This window comes from Molothrus ater, chromosome 1, assembly GCF_012460135.2.
Source record: "Molothrus ater isolate BHLD 08-10-18 breed brown headed cowbird chromosome 1, BPBGC_Mater_1.1, whole genome shotgun sequence".
NCBI lineage: Eukaryota > Metazoa > Chordata > Aves > Passeriformes > Icteridae > Molothrus > Molothrus ater.
Window position 1 is genome coordinate 11511737 of NC_050478.2, and position 8529 is coordinate 11520265.

Consider the following 8529-nt stretch of genomic DNA (forward strand, 5'->3'; position numbering starts at 1 on the left):
AACGTGAGGAGCTTAGACATTGTAGCTGCTGACCTTGCCACCAGCTTCTCCATGGTGCCAAAGAGGAGCATCTACACACATTTTATTTCCATGTCAGATTATATCCTTGCTTTGTACAAATCACATGCTGACACAAAATGTCTATGAGTCAGTCTTTTCCTCCATGTATTACTCATGTAAGATCTGCAACAAAATCCTCTATTTTTTGCACACAGCAAAGCCTTCTTAGATTCATCACACTGCAAATTGGAAGGAAGAATGATGGCATTTCTCTTTAGAAGAATAAAAACTTTTGACATTTAAATAGTATATTTACCAAAGCACTTTGAGCTATACTGTCATCTATTTTCTGTCTATTAAAAAATGTTACAGTGTAAAAACTGTTTTTATCTCTGTCTCCACAAAAGCATGGCAAAAATTGATTCTATTTAACATTTTATCAACTGAACTAGAGAAGAGATATTACCTCTTTGAACATCAGCCAAAGGTCTTGTAGCTAATGCTGACCTCTGTCAAATCTAGCACATTGTATAGGAAGGATTGACAATTATTGTTCTACTGTATTTTGCAAGACACCAAGGGTCAGAGCAATGGAATTGTTACATTGCAGCAGAACAATAATTCAAAGCTTGTTTGCCTGTGCTGGGGAAAGGTACTAAGGTCAAAAATCATCGTTGTATTAGTGTAAAGACAAAATGCTAAGAAATTTGTAAATAGGTTTGCAATTTTTCCAGTTGTTTTAACTGTTTGCAGGGATTTCCTTTGTGCTTGACAGGTATTCCAAATCAACCCACTGTCCCCCTATGACAGTATGATTATTCTTTTTAGAAAATGATAAATCAGCCTTTTAATCACAAATATTCAGATTGCATTGAAGCTTAATCTAGCCTGCTGGAAAGAAGAGCTGATAATCCAAATAGAAAGGGAAATGCTTTGGACCATCTATACAGCAATGAGATAATATTTACAAATTCATAGAAGGCACTTTGAATTAACTTGCTTAAGTTTTAAGGGTATGTAAAATAAAAAGTGTTCCAAGAACACTTGGTCTGTCTGTGAAAGCCTTGATTGCATCTCCCTGTGGTACACAGCGTTTTTTTACACTGCTAATTTCTATTGACAGCATTCTGCTTAGTTGAAAGAGCATCAACTTTTATTTTGGTTGAAAGTACTGAGTCTGATGTCTTCTTATCTTTTATGAATGGATCTATGGTTCATTGCAAATGGACTATAAAAAGAAAAGTATAACTGAGTGCCTCTATATAATCAACAGAAATGACAAACCCATTCCCATTGATGTTGAAGCCAATAAGGGTTTAATGCAAAACTTTAATACGAACAAGATTAGATCAAATACTGAATATAGTTACAGTTCATATATATGAATGAATATGTATTCATCATACAGGGGAAAAATATGACAAATATCAATGAGCTTGTCTAGGTCATCTCTTTTGCCTACTGCAGGATCATTTTCTGGGGTTGTGTTTGCAGCATTTTGGCTCAATCAGCCTGTGTTTGTCAGCAACATCAGTCTGCTGCAAAACTAGCAAATACTGTATTGAACTATCTAAACAGGAGTACCATCTACTGGGCTCAGAAAGCAATCCTTCTGCCCTGCTTAGCACTGCTGAGTCCTCAGGTAGTGTGTGTGATTCTGTGCACTGCACATTTGGAAAACTGTGGACCAGGGGCAGAAAAAGACTATCTAATTGAAGAGAGATGTAGGGAATGCCTGAGAAAATGGATGGTTTTTATGAGGGAAGACATGGACTGGAGTTGTAGGATAGAATGGGAATAGCCTCAACAACTGCTACTGGATTGTAAAGTCAAGTGCTATTCAGGACAAGAATAGACATTGGTGAGTGCATTAAGGATTATCAAGAATTTGGCTAACTGTCAGAAATTTAGTCAGACCATTTTATTGTTGTTTTCATGCTGTGGACATTTATTCATCTGTAATGAACAGAACTCACAAGGCAAATTGAGAGTCTGGATCTAGCTCTGTTGCCACAGAATCCACTACAAATCATGACCCATTTTCACTAGGCACTGCCATTACCTTCTGAAAAAGAGCACCCAGTATGAATGGACTAATCTCTACATTAATGAATGAAATCAGACAGATATCTGGGCTGGCTATTGAGAGGAACAAATCAGCAGTGGATATTTTCTTTCTTTATAAAACAGGTGCTATGGCAGGCAGTCCCCTGCACATACTCCAAGGAAGGGAAGAATCTACTGCATGAGAAAGAAGCCAGCAGTGTTCAGCAACAGACCACATGAAGTAAAATAAATCACAATTTTAAGAATTTAAAAAGAGGAGGAATTAATGAAAGGGAAAAAAACATCTAACCCAAACCCCAGTCTTAGACCAGGATGACTTTTCATGAAATTCCAAGACCTCCAAATGACTGCATCAGGACTTGGTGTACTTCTCATTATTTGATCCCTCTTCTTGTACAAACAGGAAAGTTGCAAAGAGATGACAAATGTTACAGTTCAGTATAAAAGCATTGTTTTTTCCCTGCAGGTGACAGTATGGAAGGAAGGCGAGGCACAATCTGAGCATGTAGATTATGCCTCATTCTCATTTCCTCTGGGCTGCGTAAGTGTGGGAGTTATTCAAGCTGCTGGAGAGTGGATTTGAGTCTTCAAATCAGCCACTAGAAGGTATTTGTAGCTATACTTCTCCTGCCCAAAGAATATATGTGAAAACACTTTAATAAAATTATTTTCTATTAAAATAAATCACAAAAATCTGTGTGCAGTACAAAAACATTATGGCAAAACTGTTCAAGAAGAGAAAAATCTTTATCAAAGCTTAATTTGTCTTCTGAAGTAAACAAACCAATAAGCCAAGGTTGAGGAGGATTTGGGTAAGCCATCTCTATGCATATGTCTTGCAGGTGATCTCTTTCTGTGTAAATTATGGCACTCATAGTATTTCAAAGAGGCATTGCTTTGGTCAGTTCTTAAAATCATCTCCTGCTATGTGAAGGAAAATATTTCCTCTAAGCTCCCTCTAATTGTCACTGGAGAAAAAAAGTTGCAGTGAGATTGACTGAGGAAGAAAGTTGAACTAACAGAAATAGTTTGTGTGATGAAAGCAATGCAATTGTTGCTGTGACAGAAATCAAACTCCCAAGTTTGAGTGAGCCTTGGGTGGGATTCACTCAACACCAAATCTGGCCCCGTGGTTGTTGCAATGTCCCAGAGTTTTGCTGGAGTGTGGATATGATCCTTCTTGTCATAAGGCTCAGAGAATCAGCAGAGGAGCAGGAACACCAGCCTTGACCCAGAATCCAGTGAAATGCCCTTCAAATCCTTGATTCTAAAGGTTCAGTTTGGATTTAATTCTAGTATGCACTTGGAGGAGGCAAGGCTTAAAGGATGGTCAGTGTCCAGAGCAGATGGGAGCTGTCACCCTCTCTAGTGATGACCTAAATTGGACTATCTAATGTTACTACTTAAAACCCTCGAAATCATTGAGTTTGTCATTGAAATGACATAAAATTAAGCAAATTAAAGTCTAGAAGCCTGAAAAAAAACCCCTTAATTATTGCTTTTAGCTTTCTTTTTCATCAAAACAATTGATGAAAATGCCATACCTATGACTCTGGGCTTCTCCTGAATTAATTTACTTGGGGTATCTCTGATAATATGAAGAAAGCATTTTCTAAATTTTTGAAGAAAACTATTTTCTCTTTCATGTGCAAGTTCAAAATCATGATTGCTTTGTGATATCAATACATTTTAATTAAGATTAATTTTATTTTCTTCAGTCACATGCTAATAGAGATGGGGAGGATTATTCTTTCTTTTTTACAGCTTACCATTTAGAAAATATGAATGTTTGTTGATGAACTAATAGAATGTGTGATGAAATGGTTCTAGTGTTAAGCTGTTAAACATTGACCAACAAATTAATGTTATAAAATATGTACAAAGTACAGTGTGATTTGTGCTTATTGAACCGTGTATGTCCTTGCCAGATAAGTTGTCAGTAAATATTTTATCAGATACATGTGTTTAAATTAATGCAATTAAAGTGAAAAGCAGTTCATCAAAGCATTGTTACATCTGAGTAGAAAACAAAACCAACAGTAATTACCATTGTGAGATATAGCATGCAGTATATGACATTACACCAAATAGAATCCAAATCAGAAAAAAAAATTGCGTGGGGGGGTTTCTTAGGCAAGTGAATAAAAACAAAAGCCTTATTAATTAAAGCTAGCCTGGCAAAATTCCTGCTACATAATGGTTTCATATATTTTACTTTTTTCCATGTACTTCTCTCATCTTCTCTGTTTATAAGGTCTTTGGAGCAAAAAACTTTTATTTTGGGCCCATGAATGCAACTGATAAACTTCTAGTCAGTATCAATTACATTTTTCATTGTCAGACACCTAATATATGGGTTTAGCTGGTGATTCCCAGTATTTCTTACTTCCCATTAAATGTCAGGTGTACTCAACTCAAGAGTACAGATTTTCCTCCAATGCAGCATCCCAGTTAACAAGTCCTGCATACTGTAGGTGTGTGCAGAAAATAAGTGCAGCAAAAAATGTCTGAGGTAGCACATGTGAATTGGACTTCGTCCTTCACACCTGTCGATACATTAAAAACTTCAAAAAACTTGGAAAAAAAGCCATGTTCTTCCACCAGCCTGGCACTCTGGAACAGCCAGGGTGAACTCTGATCCTCCATCCAAGCCAGCCACATCCTGAGCAGCAATTCTCTCGTTTTCCCACTACTCTCACATGGAGACAAGTGGGGCTTTCCATGGTCTGGGATGGATGGGCTTTTGGCCCAAACCACATCAATTCTTCTGGCTGCCTGCTTGTCCCAGGTGGGGAGGTCCCAGTTTCCAGAGGAGTTCAATGAAATATGAATCCAGGGAGAGATTTTAATTCGTGTTTTTAGATCCATGATGAGATGCCTTAGCTACTGTGCCCTATTCAAAAGATAGTTACTGAATAAATCTGAATAATGAGTGAATGAAAGAGACTGTTATCTGGTCTGCACGCACAAAGAGGCAAAGTTTGTCAAATTAATTATTCACTGTGAATTATTCACTTAGCTCCAACAACCTCTTCAAAATCCATCTTCTTCTGTCCTTTCCAAGTGCTATGAACATGGTCTATGCCTAGTTCATATTTTAGCCTCATTCTTTGAGTTGTGCGTGATGTAGATTACTAGAACAGACTCACAATAGCACTGGGGAAAGATAATATTATTTTACTTAATATTATTTTTATAATTTAAAATTTTATTTGCTCAAAAACCAACCAACCAACCAACAAACAAACAAACAAGCCCTAAGTACCAATAGCTGTGAAAAAGTGGAGAGCACAGTGGACAGTCTCTCAAACTTGTGGGCATGTGCTTTCCAAGGAGCAGCCTTGACAAGATCAGTGGGAGTAGGGTTGGTGTCAGAGTTAAACAGATATTTATAAAAGGAGAAATCAAAACATCTTATGGATTAAAACCTGAAAGCACTTACAGAGTTCTGGTTGAAACAGAGCATTAATAAAAAGTGAGTCTTTTGTAGTTAAAGCTGTAGTTTCACTATGCTCATTCCTATTTCATATCAGGACCATTTAACAGTTTTGCATTACTAAATCTTAACAGGTTAACTGATTTAAAATATTCAGATTTTGCTCCTGCTGGTAGTGCTGAGCAGTATCTTAAAACTCTATTTTGCAGAGGAAGGATGACACAGTCAAAATTTTTTGCAATGCCCTAATGTAACATATGAAATGTGGAGAATGTGGCCTATAAGAACTGAACTCAATTGATAGCTCAGAAACCCTGCTGCAGTTCACCTAGTTTGGAGAATGTGTGAATCCCAGAAAACAAAATATTTTTAAGATTAAGGGTACAAATGTAGGCTTTATTTTTATCAGGCGTGTTTAAAGAGATATTTAAAGCTAATACTTCACTTTCTTTATGGCATACTTTGTTTCATGCTAAGCAGAATCCAAAAAGGCCCTATTAATGAAGATGGTTTAATGCCTGTGCATTATTATAATGCACTCCTTTGTTCTACACTTTCTCTGTGTGTCATAGACTAAGTCATTAATCAATGGGTGCTGAAAAATAATTGTCTAGTTCTTAACAATCTTCTATTGTTGAAACATTTGGAATTTTAAGATAAAGATGTACTGGCTGCTCTGAAAAAAAATGTGGTTTAAGATTACCCTTCATGGAAGTATGGGCTTATTGTTAGAAATGCAAAGCAGATGACCTGGTTTTAATGTGTTTTAGTGCACTTTTGTTCAATTGCCTATTCAAATTGTGCTCAAAAAGTAGACTTCATTAATGTCACAAAATAATGATTTTGTGTGTTATTTTATTGTACTGGCACATTAATTAAATGGAGAAGCATCATAGAATTACACAGGGTTTAAAAATAGAAGTACAAAATCTTTTTGGTTAATAATAATAATAATAATAATAATAATAATAATAATAACTCTTAGTCCATTTAATACAATTTAGAATTAAATTCTTTTTGTACTTCTATCCTTGATGCCAGATATGCATAAAAGGCACATAAAGATTACAAATCACCTGGGCGTATGTATCTATAACAATCTATTTCAGTGACTCACCTAGGAGATCTGCCTGACAACCTTCATATAGGCTGGGAAATTTTGTGGAAAATCTTCTAAATCTTCAGTTTCCCAAACAACACAGAATAGTTCTTTTTCTTCTGAGAGGAATACTGCAGAAATGGACATCAGTTAACTTCTACCAGCTGTTCCAGCTCTGCCAGCACACTGGTTGGGTTGGGAAGGCCACAGAAGTTGCCTGAAACAGCAAAATATCTGAATGGCCTCTTTTCCACCTTAGGCTGTTTAATGACTCCTAAAATCTAAATAAAATCAGGAACAGCTCTTCAGTCTCAGCTCTTCCCAGAAAGCCCAGTGACAGGTACAGCTCTTCAAGATGCTGGGACACACAAATAAATCATGAAGGGGGAAAAAAAATAGAGGAGACCTGGGAGTTTGTGCAAGGTGATGTTCCTTATGTACACAACATCATGTGATAGTGACTAATCCTTGGAAGAAATAGGTGTTGTAGAAGTCCCCAGGAGGAGAGCTTAGAACGAGAACAGAGGGCTTAAGCACACAGAGCCAAGAAGGTAACAGAGGTCTGCAGAGTCTTAACACAAGTGGTCAAGACTTGATCAGGTGTAGGAGCTGTAGTTTTAGGGAATAACTGAGGAAGTAAAACCATTTATGGCAAGAAGGCAAAGAAACAAACAGAAACACACAAAAGACATTAACAGCTTCCTTAAGGATGGGATGAAAAGAGGAAGAATGGGAAGGATTACTCCTACACCACTTCACTCGGTTAACCCCTCAGATTATGCACAGTAGTATCTCCTTCATTGCCTTTTGATTTACTACTCATCATTGCAAACTCAGCAGTTATATGTAAACTATTATCCTTTATTGGATAACTTTGTTAAACAGATGAGAATTTCCAAGGCCAGTGCATGTGTGTATTTTCTCCCCCAGCCTTCCCACACACCAGGGTGAGAGGCAGTACAACACCAGGTCAGAGAAAATCAGGATGGAACTGTCTGTGCTACTTCAACAGCCAGTCCACACACCAGTGCTAGAGAGATGTCTTGTATAATTCACATTGATGAAGGTCTGACAGTTTTGGCCTAAGGTGCTGTAGCCAGCTCATATACCAACTTATTAACAGGGAACATAAGAGCTGCAGGCATGATTTTAGTTATTATTAACCACCTTCCTCAGTATGACAACCACTGTGGGAGATTATTGAGTTAGAAATGGCATGTGAAAAGAAACAACAGGAACCAAAGTAGGTGGAGGAAATACACAGGATATTAACAGTAATTTTTAAAATACTCTCAGCTTGGTGGTAGTTTTTTCAGAGGGTGGGTAGACTATTTAATCTTATCATATTTTTGCTTTTTGGTTTCCTGTATTTTATTCAATTAGAATTTTGAGGTGATATATTAGTCCTTTTCAAGTAAGTGATGAATGTTCACTGACCTCGATATCAAGAGAAACAGACACTCAATTTCCCCACTTCTTTTATTCATACTGAATACACCTTTACTAAAATCCTGAAGCCAGGGACTCCAAAGACGATTGCAAAATTTAAAGAACAATGAACTTCAAATTACATACACATGAAAAAAAGAGCAGAGGGTTTTGTCAACATTCTCAAATATTTACTGCTTTTCTTCTTCCTGCTGGCTGTTTATTTTCCCCTGATTAAATACTGAGCTCCTTGGGACAAGCAAAGTGCTTATTTCAATGCCTGGAAATCACATATCACATTGTGCAGGTTAAGGAAAATAAATACTAAAGCCCATTATGGGAAGATGAGTCCTGCCATTGCACTTTGTCTTCCTGCTATAGCTGCTTGAGGAATGTGTGTCCTTTATTTTCATCTTCTGCATTTGCTTATACAAATGCTGGAGAACTCAACTGTATGCATGTCCACACCAAGGACCAAACATGCAATAAAGTCAATAAG